The sequence below is a fragment of the Trachypithecus francoisi genome, unplaced genomic scaffold, assembly GCF_009764315.1.
Source record: "Trachypithecus francoisi isolate TF-2019V2 unplaced genomic scaffold, Tfra_2.0 Lachesis_group10, whole genome shotgun sequence".
In the NCBI taxonomy this organism is placed as follows: Eukaryota; Metazoa; Chordata; class Mammalia; order Primates; family Cercopithecidae; genus Trachypithecus; species Trachypithecus francoisi.
In genome coordinates, this window is record NW_022681455.1 from 126,233,518 (window position 1) to 126,246,567 (window position 13,050).

General features: G+C 55.4%; 1 protein-coding gene across 4 annotated transcripts in view; it reads left to right on the forward strand.

The window, feature by feature from the left end:
- Positions 1–13,050, forward strand: part of GSE1 (Gse1 coiled-coil protein) — a 508,837-nt gene that overhangs the window by 294,282 nt on the left and 201,505 nt on the right. The window lies entirely within an intron of this gene.

Here is a 13,050-nt window from a genome sequence, read left to right on the forward strand (position 1 = left end):
CTGGCTGCCTCGCCGGCCCGCCCACCCCCCTCTCTCTCTGTGCACCTCTCTGCCTGTTTGAACTGCAGCTTTTAAAGCTTTTTGCCTTTTGAAAACTCAGGGGGGAGAAAGAGTCATTTGTGGAGAGGTCGCGAACGGTTGATGATTATAGTCCAGTGGGTAGAAAGAGCTTAAAACAAATCCCTGTCCATCAGATGTCGGCTTAGGCGGTTTCCAGCGCTCTCCTGGGGGGCCGGGGTGGGGGGCAGCCGCTTAGAGAAAAGGGGAGGCTTTTTTCCTTGAAGCTAAGTGAACCTGCAAAACTCTCTTCTTATTTGGGTGTTTGATCCCTGCTCCCCTCTGCCTGGCTTCCTCTGATCGCCCTTCCTCTGGGTGCCCGGCTGGTGGAGGAGGGCCTCGACAGCCCCTAGACGGCCCCTCGCCAGCTGTGTGACCTTGGCCCAGTCATGCGGTGTCTGGGAGTCTCCGTTTTCCCCCAGGGGTGATGGTCATGCGGGTTGCACAGGGTACTCACGAAGCCTCAGGAATGTGCCACCATCTCCCAGGCGGAGGATGTACTTGGCTTGCAGGGTGTGGTGGTTGGATTCTTTGCTGCTCCCCCTCTGCCTCACCGACTCCCCTGTCCAGGTGCAGACGCTACCTGCCTGGAGCTGGAAGGACCCTCACTTTGTTCCCATAGCCCAGCTACTGGGGCCGGGAGGAGCATGGCGGCTGGAGAGGCCTGTGTTAAGTGCTGGGTTGACTGCCCGCAGGGGCCGGTAGGGGCCCCTTACGGATAGAATGGGCCCTCCCTATGTCCTTTACCTGTGGTCACACCTCAGTCCTCATGGCAGCGTCTGGGGGAGGGCACTGGCTTCATGCCCTCTCATTTTTGCAGGTGAGGAAACAGCATGCTCGTTTTTCAGGGTCACACAGCTAGTGAGGTGCGGAGGGAAGAGGCTCATGGGAGCCTGGGCAGTCCCACTCAGGGGCACGCTCCCAGCCAGCCATCTGTGGCCGCTGGCATCTCTTCCTTCAGTGCCAGAAAGACCCGGTCACTCTGATATCCAGGAGTCTGGGACGGCCCCTGGTTCCCGGCAGCATGCAGCAGTTGGGTGGGAATCCTGGGCTCCTCCATCGGCTGCCCCCTGCCCACCTGGAGCTCATGCCTCCCCAGCTCTTCTGCCAGCCGAATCTCATGCTGCTTCTGTGCTATGCCCTGGCCCTTCCCATCTCTGCTCGGTGCCTGGGGTGTAAAGGAAGCATGTAATAGATCCATGAAGAGCACCAGACCTGGGCTCCCATCTGGGTTCTCCTTCATTACTGCTGTGTGACTTGGGGCAAGTGACCTCACCTCTCTGTGCCACATTCTCCCATTCGTTCCATGGGGATGGCAGGACTGCCCTGCTAAGGGTAAGTGCATCAGTCCAGTTAATGACTGCATACTGTCAGTGTAGTAAATGTCAGCTGCTATTTTTTCTTCCACCTGAAAATTCCTTCCTGCTTTTCCCTACCGTCTCCCCATACATCAAGGCCTAGCTTAAATGCCACCTCCTCCAAGAAGCCTTCCAGATTCCACCCAGCCATAAGTCATCTCTCCTGCCTCCTTATGGTCTATGTTGTTTTTCTCAGTGGAATTTATACATTTGTACCTATTTTCTCTCCCTATCAGACAGATGTTCCTCAAGGGAAGATCCTTTACATTCTCATCTCAGAATCTTCCAAGCTGCTGAGTATGTAGTAGGTGCCCAATAAATGTTTGTCAGATGAATAGACAGTAACCATTTTTCCTGCCAAACCAATGAGTGGCTCCACTTCCCAGCTATTCAGTGAGCACTTTGTTCTAATGATTAGTGGAGTCACAGCCGAAGTCTGTGTGTACTTTGGGATCCCTTAAAATTGTTTCCAAGTCCCGTGGGTGGATGAGCTCATTGGCAGGGGTGTGGACCCAGCCTAAGAGCTTAGCTTTTCCTTTGGGGCCCAGAGGGCAGGTTCACATCTCAGTGACAGCAGCCAGCTGTGGGAATGTGAGAACACGGGCACTTTGGGTGGAACACGTGGTCAGTGTTGAAAGGACACGGGGTGGATGATCCTCAAAGCCAGGTCATGGTAACCCGGCTGCCTGCCAGCTGACCTGCTCTGCCAGGGCCCAGGCTCTGGTAGCCAGGAGTTGCTCTCACTGTGCTTTGAAATTAAGGGCTATGGAGCAGCTGCCACGCAGGCGTGGTGATGTGATTACTCCCTGAGCAAGAGTGGCCCCAGGACCCCCTGGGGAGCGGGCAGGGCTGTGTGAACCCTGGGAACCCCTGCCATGGCTGCCAGCGACCGTGGGCCCAGGCCAGGCTCTGCCCCTGAGATTCCATGGCCTCAGAGGGGCCCTGCTGGCACACACTGGCAACTGAGCTCATGGGTCCTGAGGAGTTAGCAGCCCTGGGAGGTGAGGATGGCATTTGGGTGCCTTATAGATAGGGCCAGGTGGCCATATGGACCTTTGGCATTCTCAAAGACTCACTGCAGGTGGCAATGACGGTGGTATCATTTGTGCTTTTGTCTTCCAGTAAGGAAAGTGTGCAGACTGTTTCCAGGTTTGCAAGTTAAATATATAGAAAGGGAGGCAGATGGCTGGGTGCAGTGGCTCATACCTGTAATCCCAGCACTTTGCGAGGCCAGGGCAGGCAGATCACTTGAGGTCAGGAGTTTGAGACCAGCCTGGCCAACATGGCGAAGCCTCATCTCTACTGAAAATACAAAAATTAGCCAGGCGTGGTGGCAGGTGCCTATAATCCCAGCTGCTTGAGAGGGTGAGGCAGGAGAATCACCTGAACCCCAGAGGCGGAGGTTGTAGTGAGCTGAGATAGCGCCACTGCACTCCAGCCTGGGCAACTCTGTCTTAAAAATAAATAAATAAAAAGGAAGAGGCCAGGCAGGAAGTGGGGCAGGGTGGACGGTAGATGGCCTGGACTCTAGCCTCCAGCAGCCGAGTGAGTATGCAGACCCCTGCTGGATGGTGCGGGCACCCGCGTCTTCACCCTTGCCCGGCTAACAGTAAGGAGTGAGGGTCCGGAGCCAGCCAGCCTGGGTTCGCATCCTGCTGCTGCCTCTTACGGGCTGTGTGTAAGACACTTGGCCTCTCTGTGCCTCAGTTTCCTCATCTCTGTCTTGTTCTAGTCAGCTATTGCTACGTAACAAACTATCCCAAGACATTGGCATAAAACAAGAACAAAAATTTTGTTTGCTCGTGAATCTGGGGGTGCAGCCAGCAGCTCTCGCCTGGGGTCTCATGTTGTTGTGTTAGACGGGGGCTGGGTTGGGAGCATCTTGCCAATTCTGTACTTGTGCCTGCTGTTTGGGCTGGGAAGACTCAAATGGGTGGGGTGAGAATGCTGGGTTGGTCTCATCCCCCCGTCTCTCAACGTGGTGGCTTTAGCTGGACATCTTACTTGGCTCCCAGAGCCAGTGTCCCAAGAGAGGCCAGCAGAAGCTGTGTGACCTTCCCTGACCCAGCCACAGGGGTCACGCAGCATCACTTCTACGGAGGCAGCCTCCAAAACTGCCCAGGTTCAAGGGGAAGGTACGGAGATAACCCCTCCAGATGGGAAGAGTGTCAAAGAATTTGTGGACGTTTTTCAGGACCGCCACATACCTGCTGGGGGTGTTGGAGTTGACGGTTGATTTGTGTAAGGCACGCTTACAACATAGGGAGTATTTAGTGAATGTCAGCACATCTCTGAGCTGGGACCTGAGACATTGTCTGCATCGAAAGCTACACAGAGGGAGAGAAGAGAATGGGGCATGGGAGGGGTCGGGGTTGCAGACTCACCGTCTCTCATGCCAGTGAGGACTCCTTCTCTGCCCATCCCTCACTCTGTCCCTGGAGTGACTCCCTGGCCTCCTCCCAAGAGCCACAGCCCACCTCGAAAGCCTTGCTGGAGGTCCTGATGGGGGATTGATTCCCACCTGTTGGGTCTCAGGTGTTTCTGTGCTTGAGGTTCCCTGAACCACAAGAGGGTGGGAAAGCCCTAAAGGAAGAGGGAATATTCCAGAACCATGGGCAAGGTACGAAACTCAGGGCCTCAGCCTCCCTAACTCCTTGAAGGGCTGGACCAGCTTCTTGTAGGGCCCTTTCCTTTTTTTGTTTTTTCTAAGATGGGGTCTCACTCTATCACTCAGGCTGGAGTACAGTGATGCAATCTTGACTCACTGCAACCTCCACCACCTGGGTTCAAGTGATTCTCCTGCCTCAGCCTCCTGAGTAGCTGACATTACAGGTGTGTGCCACCGTGCCCAACTAATTTTCGTATTCTTAGCAGAGACAGGGTTTTCACCATGTTGGCCAGGCTGATCTTGAATTCCTGACCTCATGTGATCCACCCCCTTGACCTCCCAAAGTGCTGGGATTACGGGTGTGAGACACCACACCCAGCCCTCGTAGGGCCCTTCTGTGCCTGTGCCACCCAGACACGTCATCTTGGAGAGCTTTGAGAGCCAGAGGGTCATGTCCCTCCCCTCCCTGCCTGGAGCCACACAGAACGGATGTTGGCAAGAGTGGCTGCCTTTCCCCATCTACTGATGTCTAAGAGTATGAGCTGGAAGAAGAATAGCTAATCTTAGTGTGCTGGGGGTGTCAACCATCTACACTGGGTTGAATAGGGCCACGCCCAAAATTCACGTCCACCAGGAACCTCAGAATGTGACCTTATTTGGAAATAGTTTCTTTGCAGGTGTATTTAGTTAAGCCTCTTGAGCTAAAATCATCCTGTATTAAAGTGGGCCCATGGCTGGGCATGGTGACTCACGCCTGTAATCCCAGCAGTTTGGAAGGCCGAGGCAGGTGGATCACCTGAGGTCAGGAGTTCAAGACCAGCCTGGCCAGTGTGGCGAAATCCCATCTCTACTAAAAATACAAAAAGTTAGCTGGGTGTGGTAGCAGGGGCCTATAATCCCAGCTACTCAGGAGGCTGAGGCAGGAGAATCGCTTGAACCTGGGAGGCGGAGGTTGCAGTGAGCCGAGATCGTGCCATTGTACTCCAGCCTGCACAAGAGCAAAACTCTGTCTTAAAAAAAAAAAAAAGCCGGGCGCGGTGGCTCAAGCCTGTAATCCCAGCACTTTGGGAGGCCGAGACGGGCGGATCACGAGGTCAGGAGATCGAGACCATCCTGGCTAACATGGTGAAACCCCGTCTCTACTAAAAATACAAAAAAAAAACTAGCCGGGCGAGGTGGCGGGCGCCTGTAGTCCCAGCTACTCAGGAGGCTGAGGCAGGAGAATGGCGGGAACCCGGGAGGCGGAGCTTGCAGTGAGCTGAGATCCGGCTACTGCACTCCAGCCTGGGCAACAGAGCGAGACTCCGTCTCAAAAAAAAAAAAAAAAAGTGGGCCCGAAATTCAGTGGCAGGGACCCTTATGAGAGACAGATGAGGAGAAAACACAGACACGGGGCGGCCACGTGAAGATGGAGGCAGAGATGGGAGTGGTGGGGCCACAAGCCAGGATGCGCTGGTGCCCACCAGATGCTGGAAGGGGCAGGAAGGACCCACCTGAAGAGCCTCTTGCAGGAGCGGGGTTGGACATCTGGCCACTGGGACTATGAGGGAGGGCATTTCTTTGTTTTTAGTCAGCCAGTTTGTGGCCATTTATTAAGGTAACGCTAGGACACAGGCATCACCTTTTCCTTACCTTACATATTTTAAAAATGTGCAATGGTTAAAAATTCTGTCTAACATTCCTTATGGACTCTGAGGTCCCCAGTACTGTGGGGCATAGCTTGGGGACCTGGGTCCTGCTGCTCCCTGAGGCTGGGAAGTCACTTCCCTCTCTGGTCCCCAGTTCAGGTGGGAGAAATCAGCCGGGCTGACTGGAGGAAGGTCATTTTCCAGTCTGAAATGCACCTTGCAAAAATCCAGCCTTTTTCCCAGCAGGTGCCCAAGCAGGTCACCTAACCACAGAGGATTAGGGGCACCAAAAGTGGGAGGCAAGGTGGGAGGGGGAGCCAGGGCCCTAGGCCCATCAGAGTCCCCAATCAAGCATGAGGTGCGTGCCCCAGGACCCCCATCCTCACTGTGATTCCCCACAGTGGCAACCGTGGGTGTGGAGGGCTGCTCCTGCTCATCCCAGGCCTGAGATGCCACCCCCCTCCTCTGCCCAGAGGCCCCTCCCCGGGATGTGCTCACTCAGAGGGTGAGGGCAAAGCTCCAGGGTGCGGGAGCCCCCATCCATGTTCCGCTTTTTCTCACCTCCTACCCCTCTAGAAAGTCGGCAGCTCGAGCCAGCTGGGCTGTTCAGGCTGTGCCCACGGCACCCAGAACTTGCTGGAACAAGGAGGTGCCTGAATCCTTGGTTGAAGTGAGAGGGCACCTGGGGCCAGCCGGGGGGTCTTCCCACTGACTTGGAGTGCCTCTGTGGGGCTTGGCGCGCCTCAGTGATCCTCCAGCCGCAGCCAGACTAAGTTCAGCACACGACTGGGCACAGCTAGGGCTCAGGCCTGGAGAAGTCAGGGCTTGCCCGAGGCCCTGGATGCAGAGCTGGGATCCATGTCTCTTTCCCGAGTGATATGGCCACTTGGGTTCCCCTTCATGTCCGGCCACTGTACCTGGGATGCCCCATGTGTAGTTTCTTGGGTGCCCCTTGTTGGGGCGCTGAACTCATCTCCCTGGTAACCTGCACCTGATAGCGCCAGATTCCTTCCCAGGTTGCAGTGCGATTGCTCTGTGCCTCAAGGGAGCTCGGGATCTGGGAGGGTTGTCTGGGTGCCCCAGGAAGGGCTGCACCTTGCGGGGCTCTTCTGCAGGCGTGAGCAGGCGGGCTTGCAGCCATTGGGCTGCCCAGGAGAGCCAGCCCCGCCCCCGCCCATGTCCCTTACCCCACAGCTGCTGGGGTGGAGAAACGCTGTGACCCAGTCAGTGTTTCTTTTAATGAGCGGCGATTAAAACAGTGTAACCCTGGCGGTTTGGCAGCTTCTTTAGGAGGAAGCAGAGAGCCCAAACAGAATCTGAAAAAAATACAAAGATAAAATAAAACCCAGTGAATTTTTAATAGTGATTATCTCCTGAGACATAGCGCGTTGCCATCTGGCAGACACGCGGCCCACTGAAGCTTGGTGCTGGTGGGGAGGGGGGCGCTGGGGGCTCCTGCTGCCACCCCAGAGCAGGAGCCTTCAGGCATTCCCTCCATGGATGCCTCTGTGGCATGTCCTGGAGCCCAGCCACGTCAGAGGTGCATGGCTCAGTCCTCCCCAATCTGCGCTGGGCGCTCTCAACCCGACCCCTGCCCAGAGACACGCAGTCGCTGCTGACCTGAAGAAGAGGCTGGGCTCTCAGCATTTCTGGTGGGGGCAGGTCCCCAGCTCCAGGGGTAGCTGGTGGCAGGGATCTGCTGGTCCTAAGGCTACCTTATCTCCTTTGAGGATTTCGTAGCTCCAGCCTCATTTAGTCACAGTTTAAGCTGAAGATCGTAATGTTGGTTGCATGGTACCGTAGGCCAGGCTCATAGGCCTTTCAGCCCACGTTTATTTCATTTTCTTTGTTACTTGTTGAGACAAGGTTTCGCTCCATCACCCAGGCTAGAGTACAGTGGTGAGACCATAGTTCACTGCAGCCTCCACTTCCCTGTCTCAGGTGGTCCTCCCACCTCAGCCTCCCAGAGTAGCTGAGACTACAGGCACGCCACCGTACCCAGCTAGTTTTTTGTGTGTTTTTTGTAGACCCAGGGTCTCACCATGTTGCCCAGACTGGTCTTGAACTCTTGGGCTTAAGCAATCCGCCCTACCGACATGCAAGGATTACAGACGTGAGCCACTGCACCCAACCCATTTATTTCTTAATTTACTTTTTGTGATGATCTCGCTGTGTTGCCCAGGGTGGAGTGCAGTGGTGTGATCCTAGCTCACTGCAGCCTTGAACTCCTGGGGCCCCAGTGACCTTCCCGCCTCAGCCTCCTGAGCAGCTGGGACTGCAGACACACACCATCGTACCTGGCTAAGCCCACGTTTGTTAAGTGACCACTTGTGGCTGGAGCCTGTGGTGGCCCCTCATGGGAGAAATCTGATGAGTGTTTACACCTTTAGGCACCGCAACACCATTGAGGTTTGGGGCCAGATACTTCCCTGTCCTGGGAGCTGTCCTGTGCTTTGTAGATTGACCTTGTCCTCTGCCCACGAGACGCCAGTAATACCGGTTGTCCTGGTGTGACAACTAGACACCTGCCCAAACATCGCCAGGTGTCTCCTGGGGGATCTCAGACCATGCAAAATGCCCCTGTTGAGAAATCCTTGTTTAAGGTATGTGTATGTTTCCTGGGACTGCCATAATAAATGGCCATAGACTGGGTAGCCTAAAACCGTAGGAATGTATTATTTGGTAGCTCTACAGACCAGGAGTCTGAAATCAAGGTGTGCGCAGGGCTGTGCTCCCTCTGGAGGCCCTGGGGGAGGGTCCTTCCTTTCTCTTCCAGCCTCTGGTAGTTCTGGGTGTTCCTCGGCTTCTGGCCACATTGCCGTGGTCCCTGCCTCCTCCTCCTGTGGCCTTCTCTCTGAGTGTCTGTCTTTATGTGCTATTCTGTGTCCAAATTTCCTTCTCAGAAGGACAGCTCATTGGACTTGAGGCCCACCTTATTCCCGTGTGGCCTCGTCTTACCTAATTATATCTGCAAAGGCTCTGTTTACAAATAAGGCCATGTTACGGGGTGGCCATGCATTTTGGGAGGCATAGCCCAGCCCGGCACAGCCCCAAGCTCAGCAGCGGCTCAGGGTCCAGTCTGGCCTCCCCCTGTTGGAGCCCAAGGCCTTGCTCACTCTGACCCTGCTGCTCTCTGCAGCTCTGTCTGCTTCTGCCACCGGGAAATGACTTTAAATGGCCTAAAGGCAAAGAACAAGGTCTGGGAAGCTGTCACCATTACATGGATCCAAGCGAGATGACTTTGGCACCTCTGGTAGGGAGCAGGGCGCTGGAGAGCAGTGGGGGTAAGGGGTGGGGGCTGCAGCCTCTCCTGGGCTCCCTGCAGCCCCTGCCATGCTGTGGCTCCTCCGACTGAGGCTTGATCTGTGTGTCTGCAGAGGGCTTTCGGCCCAAGCCCACTGGGCTTCTCTCCACGTCGGCACAGGCGAGGGAGGCTGAGGAGTTCTAGCACAGGAGGTGTGCTCGGCACCAAGGTGCCAGGAGCAGGGCACGGGGGAGGCCTCTCGAGGGAGGACATTTGAATGGAGATCAGCAGGCAGTGGGAGGGCCATGCAGAAACTGTCCTTCGTTCCACGGCCTATTTGCTGGTCACTGACTGCACCATTTACTGTCCTGGCCACAGAGACCGCATTGAGTAAAAGATACAGGTCCCTGGCCTGGGGAGCTTGTTTCAGGCAATAAACAGTAAAAGTGATGAGTTGAAAGGTGCAAAGTGCCGCGGAAACCAAGTTAGGGCAGGGCCAGGGCCAGGGCCGGGAGCTGGTGGAGGAGTGGTCAGGCTGCAGGATTTAGAGAGGTGGTCGGAGTCCTGGGGCTGCTAGATCAAAGCGTCACAGACTGAGGAGCTTAAAACCACAGCTGTTTGTTCTCTCCTGGTTCAGGAGGCTGGAAGTGTGAAATCTGGCAGGGCCAGGCTCCCTCCAGGGCTCCCGGAGAAGACCCTCCCTGCCTCTGCCGGCTCCCCCTGGCTGCCGCGGTCCTTGGCTTGTGGTCACATCTCCCTGCTCTGTCTTCATGTTGCCTTTGCTCTTTGTCCCCTCTTCTTATAAGGACACACATCGTGGAATTTAGGGCCTACCCAGATAATCCAGGACCACCTCATTGCAAGAGCCCTCACTTAACCACATCTGCAAAGAGCCTTTTTCCAAATAAGTCACACGTACAGGTTCCAAGTGCAGATCGTGGTCCTGCCTTTTGTGGGGGATCACCATTCAGCACTACAGGAGGACAGCGGAGACCTCTCTGAGAAGTCTGGTGGGGAGCAGGGCGCTGCGCGGGAACATCTGTGTGGAGCACTCTCCCAGGCACTAGCGTGATCAGCTCCAAAAAACAGAGCTGGAGCCGGTCTAATGCCTAGGAGAGAGCTCCAACTCTGGGGGCCGAAGGCCCGAAACCAGCACGGCGGGGCCGGGGGCGCGCAGAGTATGACATAGGGAGGCTCCCAACAGAGGAGAAACATGAGCTGACGCATCTTCCAATGGATCCTCTGCTGCCACATGGAGGATGAGGTGTGAGGACTGAGGCGGAAGCAGGGACACCAGTGAGCTGGCTCCTGCGCCAGTCCAGATGAGTGGTGCTGGGCCAGGCCAGGCCAGGGACCTGGGACAGAGAAGGGAGCCAGAGGTTTGGGCTGTCCATGCAGGGAGAGCCGACATCTCAGTGCAGCCTCCACCCTGCCAGCCCGTGCTCCGATGGGCTTCTGATTGTCTTGTCTTTCTCCCAAACAGCCTGCCCTGCCCTCTGCCCTCCTCCCCATCCTGCCACGTCGGCAGCTGCTGTTCTTGGGAGCCGGGGGAGTACAGCTGGAGGTGCACAGAGGGAGGCCGGTGGGGGACCTTGCACAGCGGGGATGCCAGAGGGGCCATGCCAGCCCCAGCAGGGAGTGACATTTCATTCCCTTCTCTGTGGCACTTCCCACAATTAAACTTGAGTGCCTATTCTGATGGCCTGACCCAGCCTTGGGGAAAGTGCTTCCCTGGGCTGTGTCCCCATCACCCTCTGTCCTCCCCTAGTCCCCCTCGCTCTTACCACCCGCTCTCTCTTTCCTCTTCCCCCTCCTTTCTTTTTGTTTCCTCTTCCCCTGTGCCCCTTGCCCTCCTCCATCTCCCCCCCACCACCTTCTCCTCCCCGACAAGCTCCTCTCTGCCTGGAAACTGAGCCTCCAGGACCCCTGGAAGAGGGAGCCTGGGGAATAAAGATGCCACAAAGCCCTTGTGCCAGTTTCCAAAATGAATGTTGCTTTTCATACTTCATCCTTCAATCCTTATCGTCTCTAATTTATTAGACAGACCCCGTGGTGCTGACAGATTCGCGACCGGGACCTTGGCGTGTGAATTTCGCTGTAATCTCCGCTCTGTGCTCCAGACATCTCCAGTTTATCTCCTGATGCAGTTGGGGCGACCCCATGTCCTCTGTGCCACCACTAATGTGGCCCAGGCACGATAAATTGTGCCTTGTAATAACACTCCCCGATGGATTAATTGACCCTGCTCTGATGGGCGGTCCCCGATGGCCTCCTTCTCTTCCTGCCCCTTCCAGACAAGGCCCCAACTTTTCCGTCTCCTTTCCTTCCCCTTCTCCCTGCTGCCACCAGCCCAGACCCCACCCATCTCCTGAAAACCAGGGGCAGCGGGGGAGGGACGGTTTGCAGAGCCGTGCAAGTACAGACAAGTACGTTGCTGAATCTGTGATCAGTGCTGGGGGCCCCTCGGGGCTGCCTGCACCTGGGCGGGGTGGGACATCTCCAGCCCATGGCCCGAAGGCTGGGGCAGGATGCGGGCAGGCGGACCGTGTTTGTCCTGTGGAGGCACCTGGTGTCCTGAAGCAGGCGAGAGCAGGCTGTCCCTCCAGCCTGGCCATGCTGAGGTGGAGACGGTCTGCTGCCTGGAGCCTGTAATTGTGCTAAGGAGTGATGATTTATCACAATGCTGGCTCCGGCCTTCAGAAGCTGGATTATTTGTGGCACGCCTCAGTTCTGTCTGAAGGGCCCGGGCAATTCTGGGCCTTGTAAATCTAGTGACAGGGCCTCTGTCCAGAGGTCGAGGCCTGAAATTCAGGGGCCCTCTCCAGAGGGAACTGGAGCATCTTGCTTGTACCGGGAAGAAAGAGGAGGCAGGAGCTGTTGGGGGGAATGTTTCTTCTAATTGTTTTTCTTTCTTTCTTTCTTTCTTTCTTTCTTTCTTTCTTTCTTTCTTTCTTTCTTTTTTCTTTCTTTCTTTCAATACTAGAGATGGGTTTCACTATGTTGCCCAGGTTGGTCTCAGACTCCTGGGCTCAAGTGATCCTTCCGCCTCAGCCTCCGTAAGCGCTAGGATTACAGGTGTGAGCCATTGCACTGGCCACTTCTTTATTGTTATTATTATTGAGACATGGTCTCTCTCTGTTACCCAAGCTGCAGTGCAGTGGCACAGTCTTCGCTCACTGCAACTGCTGCCTCACAGGCTGAGATGGTTCTCCCACCCCACCCTCCGCAGGAGCTGGGACTACAGTTGCATGCCACCAGCTAATTTTTAAAATTTTTTGTAGAGATGGGGTTTTGCCATGTTGCCTAGGCTGGTCTCAAACTGCTGAGCTCCTCCTCCCTCAGCCTCCCAGAGTGCTGGGATTACAGGCATGAGCCACCGTGCCTCACCTTTCGTTGAGGCCTGCAGGCTTCTAAGAACACGATAGGCTCCCGGAGACCCGGGATGGTGCTCAGTGGAATCCGATGAGAATTCCTGTGGCAACTCGGGGGTACCTGCCGAGGCTGGGGTGACATTCAGGGATGGTGAGGTTTCTGGGTGTCTTCTAATCCCCCCACACACATGCATAAGACAATCCCAAATAAGGCAGGCAGCCAGCAATCCTGGAATGCACGTTCTGCTTTAAATTCCATGTATCATGGCTTCATGGCAGTTGCTGCCCATGCCTTCTGTTCCCTGGGTCACCAGCCATTCTTGCCTCGTTATGTTCCATCCACTTTGTGGCCTTTGCACATGCTGTTCCCACTGGCTGACCCAGTGTGTTTACGTGATTCTTTTATTTATTTGTTTTTGAGACAGAGTCACTCTGTCATCCAGGCTGGAGTTTAGTGGCATGATCACAGCTCAGTTGATCTTCCCACCACAGCCTCCCCAGTATCTGGGACTACAGGCGTGCACCACCATGCCTGACAATTTTTTTTTTTTTTTTAGTAGAGATGGGGTTTCACCGTGTTGCCCCAGCTGGCCTTGAACTCCTGGGCTCAAGTGATCCTCTCACCTTGGCCTTCCAAAGTGTTGAGGCTACAGGTGTGAGCTACCATGCCTGGCATTGTATGTGGTTCTTTTTTTTTTTTTTTTGAGCTAGGGTCTTGCTTTGTTGACCAGTCTGGAGGGCAGTGGTGCAATCTTGGCTCGCTGCAACCCCCACCTTCAAGGTT